The 23,566-nt window shown below is 38.9% G+C and overlaps 1 protein-coding gene across 3 annotated transcripts in view; it reads right to left on the minus strand.

Annotated features, from left to right (window-relative positions):
• Positions 1–23,566, minus strand: part of Nfyc (nuclear transcription factor Y subunit gamma) — a 68,562-nt gene that overhangs the window by 38,247 nt on the left and 6,749 nt on the right. The window contains exon 1 of one of the 3 annotated variants that reach the window (XM_029540288.1): positions 19,411–19,811. The exons of the other annotated variants lie outside the window; for them this stretch is intronic. The gene's annotated coding sequence lies outside the window, so the exon portion shown is untranslated. Of the gene's footprint in view, positions 1–19,410; positions 19,812–23,566 lie in introns of those variants that run through there. 3 annotated transcript variants of the gene reach the window in all.

Here is a 23,566-nt window from a genome sequence, read left to right on the forward strand (position 1 = left end):
CAAGGCTCTGTTGAGGCTCTGAAAAGTGTAGGTTAATTCATTGTAGAGGATTTTCCTAATATTCATGAGGTCTAGGTTCACAGTACTCTGTTTTTAAAGATTTATTTATTTATCTCATGTATGTGGGTACACTGTCGCTGTCTTCAGACACACCAGAAGAGGGCATCAGATGCCCATTACAGATGGTTGTGAATCACCATGTAGTTGCTGGTATTTGAACTCATGACCTCTGGAAGAGCAGTCAGTGTTCTTAACCACTGAGCCATCTCTCCAGCTCCTCACAGTACTCTTATACTCAATCTAAAAATGCAACAGAAAACAAGCAACAAAGCTGGAAACAATGATTCAATCGAATCATTAAGAACAAACAGGTACTTATTAGCAAATAACACCTGTTACTTTGTCATTCTTGAAGAAAAATGAATTATGCATGCACTCTGTAAAAGATCTCTAAAGGGGAATGTGCCACCTTGAGCCCAAGATATAGCTCAGTAGTAGAGAGCACATCAGGGAGCACAAGGGGGATGGTTCTCTTGTTATTGTCATGGTCTTGATTTTGACTAGAGTCATTTTCATCAAATTACCATTAGTGGTAACTAGATATGGTATGGGATATACCAAAACCAGCTTCATAATATGAGAAATAAAGCCAGGCTACCTGCCTACAGAACAAGACCTTGTCTCGAAAATCAAAATAAGAAAAATAAGTGTTCTGCTGCACACCTGTAATCCAGCACTCAAGATGATGTCAGTAGGAGGTTCACTCCAAATCGGAGGCTATAATGAATTCCAGTAAGTAAGGAAAGATAGAAAGAGACTTAAGGCTTGAGTGGTTAAGACTATTATTCAACAACTGAGGAACTTGCTGTGAGCCTAGCAATCTCAAGATCACTGGAACCCAAACAGCAAAATCAACTCTTTGACTTCCACACATGTGCCATGGCATATGAGTACTCCCACACATACACAAACATAACAAATGTAATTTTAAATAAGTTTTAACAGGGCATGGTAGTATATACCTTTAATTCCAGCATGAGAGTCAGAGGTGGGTCTCTGTGAATCTGAGGCCAACCTAGTCTACATAGTGTATTCCAGGAGAGCCAGAGCTACATAGAGAAACCTAGTCTCAAAAACAAAACAAAATAAACAAAAAACACTACAACATCAAAACAAATTGTAAAATAAAATTAAACCAAAGAAAATCATAGGCTTTTTTGCAATATTTGATATAGCTTCTTCTAAAACTGTACCTTTAGGTTTTTGACTCTCTATTTCTTCCCATGTACTTCATTCTCCATACTGTTTAGAAGGGTGGAGGCAAGGTCAACCTCAGCTATAATGAATGGCAGCCTGGACTACATGAGGCTCTGTCTCAATAAATTAACAAACAATCAAACAAACAACCCCACCCTTAATGTCACAACAAAACTGTTAGAGGAAAACATAAACCCAATATAGGAAAACATACTCTCTTCACATTCAAGGCAGAGGCCAAAAGATTAAGAGTTTCAGAGATCTTGAAAGTAACCTGGGCCAAACAGTGAAAACCTATTTAAAAACAAGAACAAAAAAAGGCCACTTCTTAATCAATGATGTTTACTGCTAAAAGGCTGACCAAACCTGTTTTTAAAAAAAAAAAAAAACTAAAAGCAATGCTCTCCCTATTAAATGTAAAAAAAATCTTAGGCCTTTACTATGAAAAGCAATCCTATGTGTTGGTAACAGCACACACACACACACACACACACACACATCTCTGTATGCTCTAAGTGTGCAGTGTTCTCAGGCCAGGCCAGAAGAGAGAGTGCTGATCCTCCGGAACTGGAGTTAAATGCTGCTGTGACCTCCCATGCAAGTGCTAGGAACAGAACTAGGAATCAAGTCCTCTGAAAGAGTAACAAGTTCTCTTAAGCACTGAACCATCTCTACAGTCCCATATCATTCCTTATTAATGTCTCTAATCCAGCCTGCATAGGTCTTTTGTGCTATTATCTTCAGCCATTCCAGTGCCTCCAACTTAACATAAACCAAGAAATACTTTCTGTTATTCAAAGCACCTATCTTGCTTGGGTAGACAAGACAGCACAGTAGATAAGGTAATGTGTCACCAAGCCTAACAACCTGAGTTCGATCCCCTGGACTCAAATTGGAAGGAATACCAATGTCCACAAGTTATCCTCTGAAACACACATACACACAAATCAATCGATTAGCCAAGTTAAAAAGAAAATAAAAAGTTAAGAAAGCCCCTATCTCCACTCCTTTTTGGTCATTGTTCTTACAGAACTGTGGAGCTTTGTATGTTATGTTAACGTGGAGCTGGCCTCTAAGCAACTACACAGAGTTCACTGCTTGCCTCAACACTCATCTACATCAGTTTCCTAAGTACTAAGATTACATCTGGGTTTGACGCCCACCCCAAGTACTGGGGCTGGAACCCATGCCTGTGCATACTAGGCAAGTGCTCTACCACTGAGTCCTGCACACCTTTTTACTTTTCGACCACATCTTCCTGTCACTGTTAAAAGCACTTGGAGTTCCAGCTTTGCTTGAGTATTCAATGACCAACTTCTTTATGTAAAGCAACCAAAACTCTTCAAGTGTTACATTTAAAACAGCAACTGAGCAATGAAGAGACAATAATGTTAATCTGAATAAGCAGATAAGGAAGAAAGGACATGACGAGACTGACTGACTGACGCTACTTTGTGCATGCTACCTTAGATAACCATCTAAATTGCAAAGGAAAAAAGAAATTGAAAACTAGAATTTCTAAACAATCCTACCAATAATTTGCTTCTCACATTTATAAAGATGGACCTTAAGATATGCCATTATTAATCACCTTGGCTAAAAATCATTTCAAGCCTTCAGTTTTCATCATAAAACTAATCACGAACTGACAACTTCAGAAGGAAAAAAATAACACTGTTCTACAAATTAAGAGACCAGTTTGTGGGGGCTGAAGAAATGGCTCAGAGGTTACGAGCACCTGTTCTAGTAGAGGACCTGGGTTCAACCTCCAGCATATACATGGTGGTTCACAACTATGTGTAACTTCAATTCTGGGGATCCATCATGCACATACATACATGCAGGCAAACACGCATACATATAATTTGAAAATCAAAGAAGCTGAGAGAGACACAGACTTGTCAGTATGGTCTACCACATAGACACCACTACAAAAATGGAGCCTTACTTGATCCAACTGACTACTGTCAAGATCAGCTGAGGGTTTGTCTATATCTAGGGTTGGATTTGGCTATAAACATTCTCCTTAAAGATCTGCTCACAAGGACATATTTTTAAGCTGGCAACAGAGGTACATTTTCTCCTTCAAAACCATGTTTCTGTTTACTATCTACTGTAAGATGAAGGTACAGCAACTAGTACATACAATGGAAGTGACATGGTGTGAAGAAGGTATTTTAAGTTTTGTTGCTGTGGAATAGAATATGGCATACATATTTTTTACTCCCCAACTTTCCTCACCTCAGCTTCAATCATACCAGAATGTATGACAGTAATAAAGCACTACCATAAGTAGTTTGTAGGATGATGTAAAAACAACCAAAAATTGAGTGAAGAATGTTAAAGCATGAGCCTAACAACTACTGCCCCAAAGTAAATATGATATGTGGTTTGGTTTTGTAAATGAAATTTCCTTGAAGATGCAATTCTCATTTGCTTGAGTTCTCTACGGCTTTCAAAAAAACCCACAGGTTTGCAAATCCTAAAGTATGTGGCCTCTTAAAGAAAAGGGGTACTAATTAGAGCAATGTCATATGCTCTATTCACTCACTACTTTCTGTCGAAGAACAGGGGATGAAGCTTTTCTGGAGCACACAGCTCTTCTGTGGCTTCCATGACTTCTAACCTGCTCAGCCTTCATTAGAAGTAGGCTGGGCCTGCTTCCTCTGCCCCACAGAAGTAATAAATGTACTGTCTTTGACTCTCCAGCCAAAAAAGAATAAATGCATTGTTGCAAAGGAATGTAGAGCAACTAGTTTTTTAGACCTTGACACTGAAGGAAATCCTGACATTAGGTAGAGAAAGATCAAGATCTATGCAGCTAGGCTGTGTCATTTTGCTTCCTAGGCCATCTGAGATTTACAAATAAACTTTGTCAAATTTCTGGCAAGATTTCTGTATCCAAAATTAAGAAGTGTGATTCTGAATAGTATTTCAAAGATGACAACTTTGGAAATTTGGAATTTACAAATCACTTGCCACAAACATTACCTTTAGTACATCTTCATTTAGCTTAGTCATAAACTTATCAGTATCATTCCAATTTTACACAACTAGGCATATTAAATTACTTAAGTTCCCAACACAGTGAACAGGAGAGTTAGACATTAAGAATTCCAAGGCTCTGTACTTTAGTATTTAGCTTAAGTTTCTCTTTCTTTTCTCTCTCCCCTTCCTCTCTCCCTCTTCTCTCTGCTGTTTTCAGGTATATTTTCAAAACATTCAAAGACAGTCTCAGCATGGGAATACTGACTTAAATCTTTAGACAAACATCCGTTTTCTCCCAGCATCCTTGTAGCTTCCATTTCTCTGTCTCCTTCTCTTTCTCCATAGGTTCCCACTGTGCTGGCCCAGGAAGTATCCAACCCATGGTCTCAAGTAACCCTCCTACCTCAGCCTCCTGAGACCACACACAAACCACTCCACATCTGCTCTCCTTAGCCTGCTGTCACTTTTTCATTATCCTTCCATTCCCAAATTTCTTGACATATCAGCAACTATTAGTATTCAGCTGTGAATGGTGGGGGGCAGTAAAGTACAAGTTAAAATACATTGGACCTGGGGGTCCTTAATAACAATTCCTGTATGTTTACAATCTTGGGCAAATCACTTAACTTCTTAGAGTCACTCTTGTTTGCTCAGCAGTCTCGGAACAGTCCCATGGCTCCATCCAACAGCTCCAACGGGAATCAAGCCTTCTTTCCCTGTTCTTGCTTTACTTTTTTTCTTTAAAAAGCCCTGTTTCATATGCATGGAGATATAAATTAAAATAAAAGAGACCTCTCATCTCTTTTATAAATACCAAATAGTTCCGGGCCTTTTCAACTACTCAAGTTAGAACAAAATGTTCTAATTCCAAAAAAAGCAAACAATTAAAGCTGAAAGTGACTAGGAATGTTTCAAATTTTAAAAACTGGGAATGCCAGTGATCAGTACAGATGCAGGTTTTCCCTCTAAATGAATCCAGAAACATGTAACTCTTTAGAATGCATCTCTTTTGACACTTTAGATTTGTATAAACTGGGAGTGGAAGGCTTGAAGTAATCAGAATGTGGCGTCTAGGGCAGCTACCGCACTACTATACTCCACTTAGCCCTATCGCCAAAAGAAAAATTCTGTTTTGAACTCTGAAGTAAGTTCTGAATGGGACCATCTTTAATTCTAGCACTTAGGAGCCAAAGGCAGGCAGGCAGATTTCTGAGTTTGAGGTCAACCTGGTCTACATACTGAGTTTCAGGTCACCTAAAGTCACATAGTGAGTTTTATCTGAGGGTGGTGGGAGGGAATGGAGGAAGGAGATGGCTCAGTGGTTAATTACAGTGACTGCTCTTTTAGGACCTACGTTCAATTCCCAGTACCTATGGGGCATCTCAAAACTGTTTGTAATGTCAGTTCCAAAGGATCCAGACGCCCTCCTCTGGCCTCCTCATGCATTGCATGGACAAGTATGTAGACACTGAAGCAAACCACCATGCAGTTTTGGTTTTGTTTTGTTTTTAATGTTAATAAAAGAAAAGAAAAAAATAAAGAAAGACCCACCTAGATCCATCCTTATTTAAGCTCCTGGACACACAAAGCAAGAATTCTGGAGGCCATTTCATGGACTATAACTACTGTTTAAGGATTTGGGGTCTACCATAAATAAAAAACTTACCTTTCCTTTCCAACTGTAAAGACATTTAATACATTTACTAATTAGTCTCAAACAATATTTTTTTCTTCCTCTCAAAATATCCTTAGTGCACAATTGAGTCTACTTCTATATGTGGTATTTCCAGACTTATTAATGTGGTTTAATATTATTTTAGCATATGCTCTTTTAAGCCTCAGATGTCCACACTATTTTCTTCCTGGTTCTTATATAACTGTTTCTGACACACACTCAAAACAAACAAGCACTGCATATAGTTGAAGGACCATGGACCCAGTGACCAAACACAGGATCCTCAATCAAGAACTACTCTAAGATCTCAAGACTTGGGCTGGAGAGATGGCTCAGTGGTTAAGAGCACAGACTGNTCTTCTGAAGGTCCTGAGTTCAAATCCCAGCAATCACATGGTGGCTCACAACCATCCGAAATGAGATCTGACTCCCTCTTCTGGTGTGTCTGAAGATAGCTACAGTGTACTTAGATATAATAATAAATAAATCTTTAAAAAAAACCATTAAAAAAAAAGATCTCAAGACTCCTTTCCTTGGCCTCAGATTTTTGAAATCTGCCTATGGGAAGATTCGTTCTTAAGTACTTGTGCTCATCAGTATAGAAACCTCTGTGCAAAGCCGGGCAGTGGTGGTTTAATGCCTTTAGTTAATTAATTTAATTAATGCCTTTAATCCCAGCACTTGGGAGGCAGAGGTAGACGGATATCTGAGTTTGAGGCCAGCCTGGTCTACAGAGTGAGTTCCAGGACAGCCAGGCTATACAGAGAAACCCTGTCTCGAAAAACAAGAAAGAAAGAAAGAAAGAAAGAAAGAAAGAAAGAAAGAAAGAAAGAAAGAAAGAAAGAAAGAAAGAAAGAAAGAAAGAAAAGAAAAGAAANAAAGAAAGAAAGAAAGAAAGAAAGAAAGAAAGAAAGAAAGAAAGAAAGAAAGAAAGAAAGAAAGAAAAGAAAAGAAAAGAAAAGAAAGAAAGAAAGAAAGAAAGAAAGAAAGAAAGAAAGAAAGACAGACCTGTGTAATAATCAAATAGAAGAATAAAAAAATAGTAATAGGGAAGAAAAGGGTAGAGATGGAGAGGAACTGTTCTTTAGAAATGTAGCCCAATAGCTACTCATAAGGCTTTCCTGGAAAACAGAAGACTGTGCTGGTAAATTACTTTTTTATTTTATGTATATCTTTTTTTGATTTGTTTGTTTGTTTGTATGTATATCTGTGCACCACTTGTGTGCAGTGCCTGCAGAAGTCAAAAGAGAGCATAAGTTCCTATGGAATTACAGTTACAGATAGCTGTAAGATAGCATATGGGTACTGGGAATTGAACCTGGGTGCTCTGGAAGAGCACTGATTATACTGATTATTAAGAGTAGGTGCGGGGGCTGGTGAGATGGTTCATCAGTTAAGAGCGCTGACTGCTCTTCCAAAGGTCCTGAGTTCAAATCCCAACAACCACATGGTGGCTCACAACCATCTGCAACAAAATCTGATGCCCTCTTCTGGAATGTCTGAAGACAGCTACAGTGTACTTACATATAATAAATAAATATTTTTTTAAAAAAAAGAATGGGAGGAACTGATCCTCCAAGACAACCAAAAACCAAACCCCCCAATTCTTTTTTTTTTAAGGTTTATTTATTTATTATATGTAAGTACACTGTAGCTGTCTTCAGACACTCCAGAAGAGGGAGTCAGATCTCATTACGGATGGTTGTGAGCCACCATGTAAACCCCCCACTTCTATGTGAAATAATGTTACATTAATCTCCAACAACTGTGTCTTTGACACTTTTGTATGTAGGTGTGTGCATGGGTGTACTAACACATATGAAGGCCAGAAGTTCACACTGGGTGTCTTCCTTGATCTCTAGTTTTTAAGATCTGTTTTTGTTGGAATGGTTGTCTATAACAAGCCTCATAGAGGCTCCTGCCTCAGCCTTCTGATTCCTGGGGTAACAGGTACACAAAGCCACACCTAGCTTTTTACATGAGTGCTGGGAATCCATACTCATATCCTCATGTTTGCACAAACAAACAAACAAACAAAAACGTGACTGACTGAGTCATTTCTACAGTCTTACCCTTTATACTTCTAAAGTAGCTTCACATTCACTTATTTTGTCCTCACTACAAACATAAGAAACTGAGCACAGGAACAAATACTCTCATCTGACAGATTAATCCAGGTAGACTGAGAGACTTGGCCAGGACCATGTGTAAGTCGATGTTAGAGAACTTGAACCCATGTCCTGTACTCTTGTGTATGAAACTGGACTTGAACTTACTATACCATCCTTGAATTTATGATCCGTCTTGCCTCCACCTTCTATATCACCAGACCCAGTTTATGAGTTGCTGGGAATCAAACCCAAAGCTCAATATATGCCAGGCAAACACCCCAACTAAGTTGTATCTCCAGGCCTCACCACCATATTTTCACTTTTAAAAAACTGTGTATTGGTGTTTTGCTTACATGTGTATCTATGTACTACTTGCATGTTTGGTACCTTAGAGGACAGAAAGGGATATTAGACTTCATTTAACTGGAATATAGACAATTGTGAGCTATCACAGATAGTTACTGGGATTTGAACACAGGTCCTCTGGAAGAATAGTCAGTGTCCTTAATTGTTAAAGCATCTCTCCAGACCCTTATCTTCTGAGATAGCATTTCTCACTGACCTGGAGTCCAGGACTTATTTAAGTAGGCTGCAATCCACCTGTCTCCACCTTTCCAGCAGTGGGACTATAGGCAAATGTCACCAGACCCAGCTTCCTAGGCTGGCCTCAAACTTGCAGCCATTCTCCTGCCTGTATAGTCCTGTGCTTCTTCATTCAAGTTCTCTTTATTAAGATTGGTTATTCAAGCTGGGCATGGTGGTGCATGACTTTAATTCCAACACTCAGGAGATATGTGGATTTGTAAGTTCAAGGTCAGTCCAGTTTAAGTGGAGAAACAAGTATAGGCAAGCCAAGGCTACACAGTGAGACCCTGTCTCAAAACAACAACAACAAAGAAAGCTATCTCGGTGTTTTGAGGGTTTGCTGCTCTGACAGAGGAACTAGGGCTTAGGTCTCAGCATCCCCATCAGGAGGCTCACTTCCTGAACTCCAGCTCCAAGGGATTTGTTGCCCTCTCCTGGCCACTATGAGTATATGCACACATATACAGAGAAATAGTAAATCTTTTTCTTTAATTGGTAAATAAAACTTAAGAATTTTTGGATTTTCTCATGCTGGAACACATATCTATCTTTATTTCGTTGTTTCTAATTATTTAGAGATCTATAAGGCAAAGCTATCAGATTGTTATATTCTTTTCAAGGTGGAAGCTGATTAAGTTTAAAGTTTCCAAGTTTGGTAAACTGCAGAATCCTTTGAGGACTAAGACTAGACCAACGGGTTACCAGCCAGTAGTGGAAACTGAAAGACCTTGCAGACCCAACTCACTTTCTGGGGCTTGGTAAACTATAATACCCAAAAGTCTTAGTCCTCCATTATAGATGTTTCAATAGCTGCACAGAGTCCCTTTGTTCTAACTACTTCACTAGGGGTGAAGCAAGAATTATAAATCACAGCTAGAACATCTAAAGCAAACTGTTTAGTCACTTCTCATTTTAAAAATACTCATCTCTGTGGTTTAAGTGAAGAACCCAATACATATTACATATTGTGGCCCTGTATGGCTGAAAAGTAGTACAGAAATGCTAACCCTGATCTAACCAAGTTATCTATTTTGGAAAGCATCTACTTGTATGACTGTAGTGAACTTTGGAGTCACAGAAGACAATTCCCTAAATATGCATTACTGCCCAAAGTATCTACCTGTAATTTGTTCTGAAAAGTGACTAAAGCCACCTTTTTCAATAAAAGCTTTCAAAGTAATTCAATCTTACTATGCATTTGTTAAAACTGAGAACTCTTAAGAAATGTTCTTGTGTCCCTTTGGCTAGATTTTCTTGTTTTGTTTTTTCCAGCCAGGATTTCTCTGTGTAGCCCTGGCTAGCCTTGAATTCAGAAATCAGGGATTAAAGGCATGTGCAAACAACCACTTGGCTTTTGCCCCCACCCTGCAACCTTTTTTTAGACTGGGAGTATAGGGTATGTGGTGGGGGGGGGGGAAGGATCCGCACTCTATAAAAAAAGATGATCCTGAATTTTTGGTAATCCCCCTGCCTCAACTTCCCAAGTAGTAGCATATGAGCATGAGCCATCCCTGATTCCCCTTCACCCCCCAAAATGCAAGCTTCTGTCTTCTGGCAGGAGAGCTCTCACCAGAAAGGGGAAGCAGAGACGACTGGTTCCCATAAAAACAGTTTTCCTATATAATAAGGAAGTGCAGTGTAGAAAGCACTGGACTCATTTCATCAGGCTGTGTCCCTGCTTCCTCACCCTCAAAATGGAGATTATTTTCTGTTCTACCTACATTAGTAAATATCAAATAAGAATACTAAATCACTGATTCATATAAATACTGCACACTGTTATAAGCTTAGCCATTGTTGAGAGTAGCTGAATAGGAATCTGGCCAGTTAATTACCAAGAAAAAAAATTCACAAGATTTCAGGATAAAAATAACCAAGTAAGACAGCTGGAAATTTACCATTAATTCTCTAGTGACAAATTCCTGTCTTTCTTTTCTATTGAAGATAATTACAACATATTTAACCTAGAAACTAAATACAGGTAGTTTATAGTGAAGATTCTGCTAGATCCTATAGATCAGTGGTTCTCAACTGAGACTCTTTTGGGATGTAAATTATCTGCTAAACAAGCACTGCCAAATTCCTACACATGTACCTTTCGTTGGCTTCACACTTCAGACTTGTCAAAATTATTATCAGTAACACTAAATCCAATGCAAGCCAGGAATCTAATCTTTGCACTGGATGGAGATGTACATTTCTGTGCATACACATCTCAAGAAACTACCCAGTAGGATCACAAGGAGTACCTGCATATCTTTAGGGAAAGTGAAGAACTCTGGGTTTTAGAGCTGTTTCTCTTGCAGGTCAAGACACAAAGAAAAGTCAGTACTAGCTTCTTGCATACATACCTACGAGCTTAAAATGATGCCCTCATGTATCATGCACACATGGGACTCAAAACATTCTGAGGAAGATGAGGGCTAAATAACATGTCTACCTTGTTATGGATGCCTAGTTATAGGCATTCGCTAGCTTGGCTGTTTTATTTGTTTGTTTGGGTTTTGTTTGTTTGAGACAAGATCTCACTAGCCCTGGCTGGCCTCAAATTCAGAGATTCTCCTGCCTCTGGCTCCTGAGTGGTAAGATTAAAGATATGTACCACCATACCCCACGGGTCCAACACTTTTTTGTATGCTTCTATCTCTGAGATGAAGCTTGATAATTTCTAACCATTCTCTCTCTCCCTTGATTCTCTCTTACCTGTCACCCAGATTAGCTATAATTACTGAGTTTAAACTCCAATTATTATTGGCTAGGGATATAGCTTAATGGTGATACACTTGCCCACTAGGCACAAGGCCACAGACAGAGTTAATTCCTAGCACTGTCACAGAAAAGGGAGGGAGAAGACAATGAGAATATCCAAATATACTACCAATTCTGACATTTCCCCAACATCCAGTCCTAAATGTACAATCTACCCCCTGGACATTTCCAATTAGAAATTCCCCATATCCAAATTTATCTTTTCTTCAAACCTGCTCCATTCCCTTTAAGTTCCTATGTGTTAGTCATTCAGATTGTCCCTCAGGTTCCATGAACTGCTAAGTCATGACAGTGTTCAAACAGTGGTGTCCTCACCTGACCTCTCATCATGCTGTCACTATTTTATTCAGGCTTCCATAACCTCCATACAATAATAAAAATAATGATTACAATGACAATAGCTAACACCCATTTAGCCATCAGTGTGAGCCAAGTATAATTCTAAGTCACTTATGTTACCAACTACTCTAAATTTCCTCACAAGCCTCTAGCAGACATGTTCAACAATTTGACATCGTGTCAAGTGACATTGTCATCTACAAAGTTTGTTCAAAAAAAGATCAAGTTAAAATAAAAATCACAAAATTTCTAGCTCCATCTTCGTTTTACATAGGATGTGCAGTAGTAAATTTAGTGAAAGCGTATTTTTGATAAAGCTGCACCAATATACTACCCTACATCTTCTACAGTCACTACTGTCAAACGGAAATCATTCTCAATGTCAAGGCCTTTTCAACAGCTGATTCCAACTTCCCTAGACATTTCTGTTACTACTCTACTCCTGCCTGTCATTTACTCATCTCTTTATACTCTGAGCAGAGTGACCTATTTACTGTTCTCCTCAGTGCAAAAGTTGCACTGTGAATCATGACCTTGTTCTTAATGCCTCAGTCTTGTTCCGTCTGATAGAGTCATTTCATTGTCTGCCCTCCTAAACTGAGGGCTCCTCTCTTGAATTTTTTTTTTTTTTTTTTTTTAAGCTTAGGCTAGCTTTGACTGCTCTATATAGCTGAAAATGAACTCACATGTATGATCCTCCAGTATTTACCCCATCTCATCCTACCATGCTAGGACTGCAGAGTCATGCTACCACTTGGGGTAAACTTTATGAATGCTAGGCAGGTACTCTACCAATTGAGCTACAATTGTAACCCATGACAAACCCTTTGAATCCTATGACCTTTTTTTGCACTTTGCACATCAGTTCCTAAATATTTGGTGTACATTGTAAGTCTCCCTACCAGACTATTAAATCTGGAGTAAAATTTTACTTGTGCATTTTAAGTTTTCACACACAAAAAAATAATGTAGAACTAATGTACTATTGAAAGAGAATGTGTAAAGCCACCAGAATCATCTCAGAGGTAAGAATTATATAGTATAGGTAGAGAAAGGAAAACCTAGTTTTATCCAAATATTTCTAGTCATACAGTTTTCCACTTAGTTTTCTATGTAATTAACACCATGGAAATGGGAGCCAAATGACAGTACTTTCAGTAACAACAACAACAACAACAACAAAAGTAAATCAGCTGCCCTCTCAACTTACAATACTTAACTTTGGGTAACTTTGGGTCAATTACTGAATGGAGAGACAGGAGATGTGCATAACAAACAAGTAGAAAATGACCAAGCTCTACAGAGCTGGCCTTAATACTAAGAACAGATGAAAAGAAAAGGAACGTTTTACATAATGCAGACATGAAGTACATACTACTCAGCTGTGTCTATAATCAATTTCAATCACAGGGTATTTCAGGACTTAATGTTTTATAAGTTATATGGTTCAATCCCTCATTCTTTCAATAAACTGATTTTTCATTTAGATATATGATTGTGGTTAGAAAAACTTCAAGAAACAGGCTACCAAAAATAAACAGAGGACAAAAATTCACAGCTACCCATGAGCACACATAATAATGCCATTTTGCTGAGGTGGGAGAAGTTGGTATAAAGTATTACTTTAGGCATACACAGACAAGGATTCCTACTTTAGTCTTGTCAAATGTTAAAAATCTTTATGTTATTAAAATGTCACCTTAAGAACTCATTTGAAGAACTAGGCCCAAACATATGTGAGAACAGCTTGCCCTTGAAGTGTATTAATAACAAAGAAGAATTAAAAAGCATGAGGTGGAATGCAGGTGTTATGCTGTGTACCTTATTTTACTTCTTTGTTAATGTGTAAAAGTCACCCAGTTCTCTGGGACATCTCAGCCAGGTGAGCACCATTAGCTTCCTAGCTGATTCTCAGTTTTCAGAACAAGCAACTGGCTGAGGCAAGAGATTTTCAATCCCCAAAGGGACACTAGGTCTGCTGCCACGGCAAACATCTGAACCAACAGATCTACGTGTGGACTACCGAACCTCCTGCACGGTCTACTTCTCTGTTCTTTCTGTGTCCCGAACAGGGGTACCAAAAGAAACACAAAAGATAAAATTACCCAGACATGTTTAAAACAAAAACGCAATGAATTGAGTGGGACTAAAAGCTCTGATTTTAACACAGGCCAGTCACTAAAAACTTGAATCTTAATAGAGCCCCAACTCTCTCTGGCCTCAATTGTTCCAAGAAAAACTAGACTAGATCCCATGACTCCAGGAGGGCTGCAGATACGCTAGAGTGCTTGCCTAAATTATTCTTTCAGTCTAATTTAGCATTAACCAAACTCTGGGGATAAATATGGGTTAAAATAATCTGATTGACAAAGACAACCACAATCTGCTTCAACAATGATTTTTAGAAGCTATGGAATGTAGCTCAGTAGTAGAGGGCTAACCTAACCTTTATAAGGCTCTAGATTTAATACCTAGTACTACAAAAAGAAAAAGGAAAGAAAAACAAAAACAAAAAAAAACAAAACAAAACAAACAAAAAGGAGCAGCAATAATACTTTTTAGATTTCTGAAGCCCTTCCAAAAAGTATACAACTTAGGTTTTTTCTGTTGTTTTTTTACCCTTTTTCAGACTTATTTACTTTTATTTCCTGTGTATGCATATTTTGTCTGCATTTATGTATAGGTACCACATGCATGGGAAGTGTTTGAAGAGGGCAAAAAATTAATAAAATAATAATAATAATAATAATAATAATAATGGGCCTGTTTTGGAATCCCAGGTGGTGGTGAGCCACAATGTGGTTGCTGGAAACTGAACTCAGTCCTCTGAAGCAGCAAGTGTTCTGAAACACTGAGCCATCTCTACAACCCAAGTACACAGCTTCTTGAAAAGGTGGCTTAGTCTAATTTTAGGAATAAAAAGCCTAGTCACCAAGGCTGTTGTTTTCAAGCATACACTGTCCAGGAACGGGGGTATTACTCAGCTAAGTTAATGTTAGCCTTGCTGAATCTTCTACCTGAATTAAGTTTTTCAATGCACAAAGAATAAAATAAAATAGGCCAACATCAATCCCTCAGATTGACCATGCCTGAGAGAAAGTAACTTAATAGGACAGGAAATTTAAAAGAAAGAAATCACAAACTATCAACTAGGAAGGGGTGCACAATCCTAAAAATAGGTTAACACTAGACATGTAATATGGGTGTGAAAGGGGTTGGGGATTTAGCTCAGTGGTAGAGGGCTTGCTTAGCAAGCGTAAGGTCCTCAGCTCTGGAAAAAAAAAAAAAAAAAAGGTGTGAAAGATGCCTCCATGAGGGTCTATAACTTACACTACAGAAGCAATACACAGTATTAACTGTGTCAAATTTATGTTCATGCTTAGATTTTACTGAGTCCTATTTTCTTTTTAAAGTCTTCAGTCCAATATTTACTTGTTCTCTACTATTCTACAAGGTGTAACTACTTCTCAAACTCCCAAATAATTGAAGACAGAAAGACCACAACCTCAAAGCAAACAAAAAAATAAATCAAAAAACAACACATCTCTGCTAAGCAATCAGCAATAAGAACTTACCCACATGAAAATAAAATGCACACCTCAGTATCCAATCAGAACAGGCTTCCCATTCCCAGTCTTTACTCGGAGAAGCTCCTAAGTTTGATGACATTTTGTAAAACAGCATTCCATTTATAAAAAAAGGGGGTTGGGGGAGAAGACCAGGATATGACTCAGTGGAAAAGCATTTGCCAGGCAAGTCTGACGACCTGAGGTTAATCCCTGAACTCCATATTTAAGTGGCCATCCTCTGATCTCCACATATGTATACACACATACGCACACACGATCACTGCATCCTATTCTGTGGTCCTTAATTTGATGTTTGTTTTGTTTTGTTTGAGGCAGGCTTCAAGTATTTCAGGCTAGCCTTCAACTCCCTATGTAACAGAGGACGAACTCCTGAATCCTCTGACTGAGACTCAATTTTTGACAGAGAGGTTAAAATTCCTTCATAAGAATCTTGATGATGGTTCACTAATCTCAATACATATATTAAATAGACAGAATCGAGCTGGTGAGATAGCTCAGCAGGTACTTGTTGAAACCTGAGTTTAAATCTCTTAAATCCATGGTAGAAATAGAGATCTGACTCCTAAAAGTTATCCTGTCTTCCACACATATGCCATTTCTTATGCATGCCCACACTTATACACATACACAAAATGATAAATAAATTAACTTAAATATAGGATCCTGTAAACACAAATGAGAATATGCAGGTAAGGTAATCAAACATTATTTTATAAATATATCACAACACCAGCATTTTCTTTGATGTCACACCTATCTCCCTAAAATACTTAAGGCCCTCAATTAGCCTGCATCAGCAACAGACAATATTTATGCAGTAATTCATAATGTGCAGAGAATTTTCAATATACAGAACCTCATTCAAGACTCACCTCTAAATAATGGTGAAGGGATGAAGCTCAGGTAGATCACTTGCCTTGCAGGCACCAGGCCCTCATTTCTATCCGAAGCTCTGAGGCCAAATGGTATAAACCAAGAATCTCAACACACAGGAGGTGGAGAAAGGTCAAGAATTCAAGGTCATCCTTGACTAGAGTATTCAAGACCTGCCTGGACTATATATGGTGGTGGGGGTGGGGAACCTCAACAGGTAAAGCCTCTAAGCCTTTCAATCTAAGCACCCCCAGATCCCACATGGTGAAAGGAGGGAACCCACTAATGAAATTGTCCTATAACCTACATATACAGCAAAGCATGATCATGACCTCACTACCATCATCCCCCCCCACACACACACACAAATATAAAAAACTTTTTATGATATGAAGTGAGGGGGAAAGTGAGGGCTGGAGAAATGGTTCAGTGAGAAAGTACATACAAGCCTAAAGACCTGAGTTTAGACACCCAGCATCCATGTCAAAAGTCAGGCATGGTGGTATTTGGCCTGTTTGTAATCTCGTAACAAGAAGGCAGAAACAAAAGGATACTGGGGCTCACTGGCCAGCCAGCTTAGCCAATTGGTAAGCTCCAAGTTAACTGAGAAATTCTGTTTTAAAAGAAAAGCAGTGGATGATAAAGGAAATCACCCAGTGTTAAGTTCTGTCCCCAACACACGATGGCATGTGTACACAGTTCACACACATATACCATCCCACCCACCAAATTGCTATTCTGGGTCTCTTTTCTGAGATATTGCCAGGCTGGTATTGAATGACCTTTTTGCTTCCCCCTTCCCAAGTATTGGGATTATAGGTATGGATCTCCATGCCAGGTTTATGAAGGGCTAGGAATCAAATCCTAGGTTTCCTATATGCTAGCAACTCTACCAACTAAGCTGCACAGCTAACAGCCTGTTAGGTCCTATAGTTTTATAATTTAATATTTTTATGTTGACTTTGAACAGGTGATTTGCCCATACTCAAAACTGATTTGAACACAGGACTCTCAGCTTTAAATAATTTATATTCTACTGCCTCAAAATACTGTCTATCACCAGACTGGACAAGCTAAAAAGGTCCAGGTGTTAGGCTATATCCAAGCCTCCCTGGCTGTCACCTCTCTCTCCTGCCACTTCCAGTATGACTTATGGTTAATTCCATAAGGTGTTTTGCTCTTTCTTTATCATATAAAGTTTTCCTCTTTTGTATAGAAAATATTTTCAAGTCTAATGTATTAAATGAGGGAATTGTATGTCTTTCAACGAAGTATCAAATGAGGGGTTCACAAATGCCATTCAACATTCAACATACAGGAAACACCTTAGTTGCTTCAGGCATTTGCACAGGTGTGCCTGTGTTTTCCCAGGTAATGGATGACCTTAAAAAGATGGAAAAATTGGCTTCATGCTCTAAGTAACTAGTTCCTCAAAGTTCTAGATTATAGAGCCTCCCTTTTTCTCCACCTTCAGTTTTATCCCTCTGTTACAGACCTTTCTCAGAGCCAAAAAGGTCACTTTTTTTAAAACCACATATACAAACTTGAAACAACAATATGTACCAACAGCCTATACAAAATAAAGAAGTATCATTTAAAATATAACATTTAACATATAATCCTTTCTCTTAGGACTTAAAATTCCCCCAAATTAATATTTTCTTACCATCAGCATTCCAATACTCTAAAAAGAGTTTCACAAATACAACTACTTGAACTCCTGAAATACCATTTTCTCTAAGAACCCTTTAGATTACAAGGGTGACAGAATGGCATGCAAGGAACTCTGAATCTGTTAGATAATTCACTCAATTATCATATCAGAAAGATTTAAGAAATTTTTTCCTGGGGCTAGGGGTAGGAAAAAAGGCAGGGAAAGAAGAGAATGAATGCAGGCCTATTACTCCTTTAACAACTCCTGACCTGAACTAGAACAGATTCCTAGTAACCACTGGACTAGAACACCCAGAAGTAGTCTCTCATTTTAAGAGAGCTTTTCAGTACCAAGCTGCATAAACAAACTTTGTCCTTCAATTTTTCAACTCCTCAAGGTCACTTTTCAGAGCAGCGGCAGAGGCCTGCACCCAGGAACTCGTGTAGTTTCCCCACTCCAGCTGCACATATCAACACTGAAAGCCCCAGTGGACCTCTCAGGTAACCCTTCCCTCACGAGGAAACAAGCAAAGGCAGACCAACACCTTCCAAGTTCGCAGTCAGGCCTGCTCCTTTCCCTGTCCAGGGACAGCTGTGCCTCACTGCTCTAACTGATCTGCAGCAGGAATGTTCGAATGACCTTCATCCAACATTTCCAAATAAAGAGAAAAACAAAGAATTGCTTTTTAAAAACCAGGCATATAACAGATCTTAGTACATAGGACTGATGATTTCACTACTCACAAGAACTGACTTGTTACTGATTAGCAATCTACATAAGCTTCATATCCTTAAAGAGGTAAATACCAAGGGCAAAAGGCTTCCTATACACTTAACTTTTCTAGTCACAAGCTGCAGGTAAGCCCCTTCCTTATATACTTCATACTGAAAACAAAGGCATTTGCTTAAATCATTTTTAAGCACCCAATCAACAGCTGACAAAAACATGATAAGCTCCTCACAGTATTAACTGGACTCTAAACTAGTCAGCTTATTAAACTAAAATGAACAATGAAGACCTACTCAATTGATTCTTATAAAAATCCAGACACAGATAAGTAGATCAAGAAAGTTACAGGAGAATTTTCAGGCTGGCATGTGGGCCTTTCCCCATTAGAACCTGCATCAGTTGCTAATCATATTTTCAAGCAATTGAAAGAACAATAATGTGCTTCTATCTTTAAAACATATATGTCAACCAAATGCATGGAAATAAAAAAAAAAACCTCTTAAAACTCATCTTATTCTGTAGAAAAGCTTCAGTGCACTTGAACAAAGGAAAATTATTTGGAAAACAGTTAAGTTTACCCAATGCAAAAACAAAGTGCTTTGCTTTTGTATGCCCATGAGAACTGATTAGCCCTTCTTGCATCTGTCTTGTTGATATTAAACTAGGAAAATCTTAGTTGAAGGGCATGCAAAAGCTAAACAGAGCAAGGTAATCTAGGTGCACCAAGAAGGTATGCACGGAATGTAAAGTGGCCATTTTCTGAAACAGTGCAACTTGTCTACACTCTCTGAAGCTAAACAGTCTCTATCATCTCAACACAAAACAAAGAATTAAACTTACCGAGAACTGCATTAATTTTACATGGAGTTATTTATATCTCCTCGGACAGGGAGAATTTAAGTCACTCCTATCCCTCCCCCCAAAAAAGAACGGAGGACAAAAGGCAGCAGAAGATGCAGAAACCTGAGTCTGGAATGTTCATTCCAGTGAAAACCCGAACAGCTGTCCTCCCACCCCCCCAGCAAACTATTCGCCATTTTTCTTTGTCTTTCAGCTGACCCCTGCCTCAGTGAAAAACTCTGAGGCTCCAATGAAGCCCTGCAGCCTCCTTCCACTTTAACAGTCAAAGGCATTCAATCTAGCCTGCTATTTGACACCAAACCTTGCCTCCAAAGCAGTCCCATTGGCTGAGCTGCTTTATCAGCTAAGAATACAAAGCCATGATTGGCTGTTCACGTCATCAGTTTCCTCCTTTGTACACTTCCTGTTTTAAAGTTACCTTGAGAAGCAGAACAGGGGTCAGATTCTTCACTTCAAACCCAAGAACTTAAGGATTGGAAATATTTAGCAAATGTGCGCAGCAGACACATATGGTCTCATGCGCTTCTAAAACAGGGGAGGGCAAATTTAGAATTGTCCTTAAAAAAAACGAAAGAAAAGGTCGCTACATTTCCGACCTAAAGGATTTTCTATTGGCTATGGAGTTCCATTTAAAAAATTGAAGGTAATTTCACTGCTTCTGATTGGCCCTGAACGGTGTCTGTAAGATATTGCTACAGTAACCTATGGCAGTAAACCAGAAAAGCAATGTGCAAAAGCTTGGAAAGTTGTAACCATCTATTTCCAGGTTTTTGTTGATCATTATTAACAGAATAAAACCAGGTTGAGTTAATCAAAGAAAAACTTAATATCAAAGTGGAGCTATGCCCATACAACAGTCTTCATGATTTCTAAAGTACCTTTGTGCTTGTAGTAATTTTAATGATGCATTAAAAGGCAATGCATTTTATTGTAAACACCAACAAATCAAAATAGGATGTTTTGGGGAGGAGGTAAACGTATGAAGTCGGTTGCAGAGACTTCAGCATTTCAAAAGAATCCTATCACAATGCTCTACTCCAACTTATTCACAGTGTAATGGGGGGGGGGAGCCTTCTATGACATCAAAACTCTTAACCAGGTATGGGAGCACATACCTGTAATCCCATGTAACCAGCAGGAAGGATGGTGCAGAAGAATTCAGAATTCCAATGTGATCCACATAGAAAGAGGCCTGGGTTTTTTGTTTGTTTTGTTTACTTTGTTAAATAAGCAGCAGAATTGATCTCCAGAGAGATTAAGAGTTTTACTTGGCTCACTGTTGTTTCTGGAAACATTCTAGGGTGCTGAAGGTCACCGGGGTTGTCTATATATTTGGGGCTCTACTAACTAGCTTTTAATTATATGACAAGGACTAAGCTTGAGCCATAGTTAGCTCATCTGTAATATAGGCCGTACACACTGTAGGGACTAAATAAATATATACAGTACATTATGCTGTGCTTGAATAAGAATTTAAAAAAATATAAAGTGCTAAATGACATCCAATTCTACCTTCTGCTTTTTACAGAGAAGACATCATGCAGAACCAAATAAGCTTTGTGTTAAAGCCCTAAACATACTTTGCAGTAATTCCTCTTCTGTGTCCTGTAGCCCTGCAGCAGGCAATTCCTCAGCTGTAAAGAGCTGTGTAAGAGGACTTCCAGCTGGAACTAAAAATCCCTGGTTTTTAGGCCGGAAATCCAGGCCTTTCACCACCAGTCACAGCCGAGGTCTGCTTATTGTTCCAAAAGTCTGCCCTTCAACTCTGCTTTTGATGTACCAGATTAAACCAATCAAGTCCCTTGCTACTCTGTGACGATCTTGAGCATAGTTTTTATTAGTCCTTGGCAGTGTACAGGAAAAACATTTCAACTCCTATTTTTCATCAGCAGTCACCACAGTAGAATTCAAACAACAGTAGGAAGAGAACACAAATTATCTTTGAATTTGCATTTGGCAATCTGACCCCATTCACTTACTATAGCTTTCTCCTCCCTAGCTGATATTACTGTAGATTAAGTGCCTCATGGGATATCTGGGACTCTAGCTTCAATTCTTCCCTGGCCCTGCATCTTGGCAGCCCTCTATGCCACACAATTGCATCAACTCACCCTAAAAAGCACTCTCGTCACTAAAAGAAAAAACCAGTAACTCAGGTTACACAATTCAAGCTTCAGTGCTCTCACAGAAGGCTGAGAGCTCATTCTTGGCCACAACACTAATTTCTGACAAGAAGCTACCTCCTTCTTAGCTGTTTGATATTAGCTACATTACTTAACCACCCCTGAGACCATTTCTTGTTGAAAGTGATAAAATAGTATTACTTCACAGGAGTACTAAGATAAACTATAGCACTGAGCAAATCTGTAATGTGGTAGGTTCTCAATAAATACCTAAGCATACTACAGTATTTTATACATATTATAATTTGTATTTCAAAATATCTTTATTACCACAGGAGATTCTTCAAGGCAGCAACTATGTCTTTCTTACATCTATTTCCAATGCTCAGCATGAATATATAAATCAGGTGCACATTTGTAATTTTAGTACCCTGGAGGCTGCACACAGTAAGCACTAGACCAAAGCTACACAACAAGATCCTGTCTCAAAAAAATCAAATCCTTCCTGCCCCCTGAAAAGATATAAACTAATCTTGACTCTAGCCACTGTGTCAGTAAGTGAGACAGTAAGAACTGAGGAACACTGCAGAGTGAATATCCCATCTAAAGGGGCAAATACCATCAGCTCTAATAACCATGTAGCAACATTGGTCTATGGCACTGTGAGCTCCAGATTTTTTAAAAGACACAAAAGTCAGGATTATTTTAATGCCAAATCTTTGCATCTTAATGTTTGTTTCAAACCTTTTAAAAATTATAAACAATCAGGCTGGGTATGGTGGTGCACACCTTTACGCCCAGCCTTTAAGAGCCAGAGGCAGGCAAATTTCTGTAAGTTCAAGGCCAGCCTGGTCTACACAGTGACAGCCAGGACAGCCAGGGTTACAGAGGGACCCAGTCTCAAAAGTTATAAGCAAATTAAAGAAAACCAGAAGCTATTCACTAGATTACAGCTTCTGAGCCATTTTCCCCCCGGTTTAGTTCTGAACAACTATCAGCTACTTCCCAAATCAAACCTACCTCAAGATTTTGTTTTTTAAAGTATTAACATATTTTCAGAAGACAGAAGTAACCAAATATGGTAGTGCAAGTCTGTAATCCCAGCTACAGACTAAAGCAGAGGATGGTAGGTAAAGCTAAGGTCAGACTAGGTAACTTGTTGAGATACCATTTTAAAATGTAAGAGGTACTAAGGACACAGCTAGTGGCTTAGTGGCAGAGCACTTGCCTAGCACACATAGGGTCCTAGGTTCAATTCCAACAGTAACAGAAAGCTACCCTAACCATTAGTTTTTAAGATACTCCCCAAAGGCAGCTCAGAACAATTAAGAGTAATGACTATCATCAAATTAAAGTAATGTAGCACTGGTGCTTAGTAAATGATGAAAGGAGCCAGGCGTGGTGGCGCACGCCTTTGGTCCCAGCGCTTGGGAGGCAAAGACAGGCGGATCTCTGAGTTTGAGGCCAGCATGGTCTACAGAGTGAGTTCCAGGACAGCCAGGGCTACACTGAGAAACCCTGTCTCAAAAAAACCAAAAAAAAAAAGAAAGAAAATGATGAAAGGAAAAAGAGGACCTTAGGTAGATGATAAACCTAAATTACTTGGCTAAAAAATAGTCTTCAAGACCAGCCTAGACTACATAGTCAGTACCAAGCTAGCCAGGAATACATAGTGAGACTCCTCAAGAAATTAGACAGGTAGAGACTCCAAGGCATAAAATGAGACAAATGGATGAGAATTATTCTGGAGGAACTTATTACTTCAGCCCTCAGCTGTCCAAACATGGGGATAAGATGCCTAGAAAGCTATGAATGGGGTTATTAGTCACAGGCTTTTTCAACACTTGACAAGAATATGTAAAGACAGCCGGGCGTGGTGGCGCACGCCTTTGATCCCAGCACTTGGGAGGCAGAGGCAGGCGAATTTCTGAGTTCGAGGCCAGCCTGGTCTACAGAGTGAGTTCCAGGACAGCCAAGGCTACACAGAAAAACCCTGTCTCGAAAAAAAAAAA

This window comes from Mus pahari, chromosome 6, assembly GCF_900095145.1.
Source record: "Mus pahari chromosome 6, PAHARI_EIJ_v1.1, whole genome shotgun sequence".
In the NCBI taxonomy this organism is placed as follows: domain Eukaryota; kingdom Metazoa; phylum Chordata; class Mammalia; order Rodentia; family Muridae; genus Mus; species Mus pahari.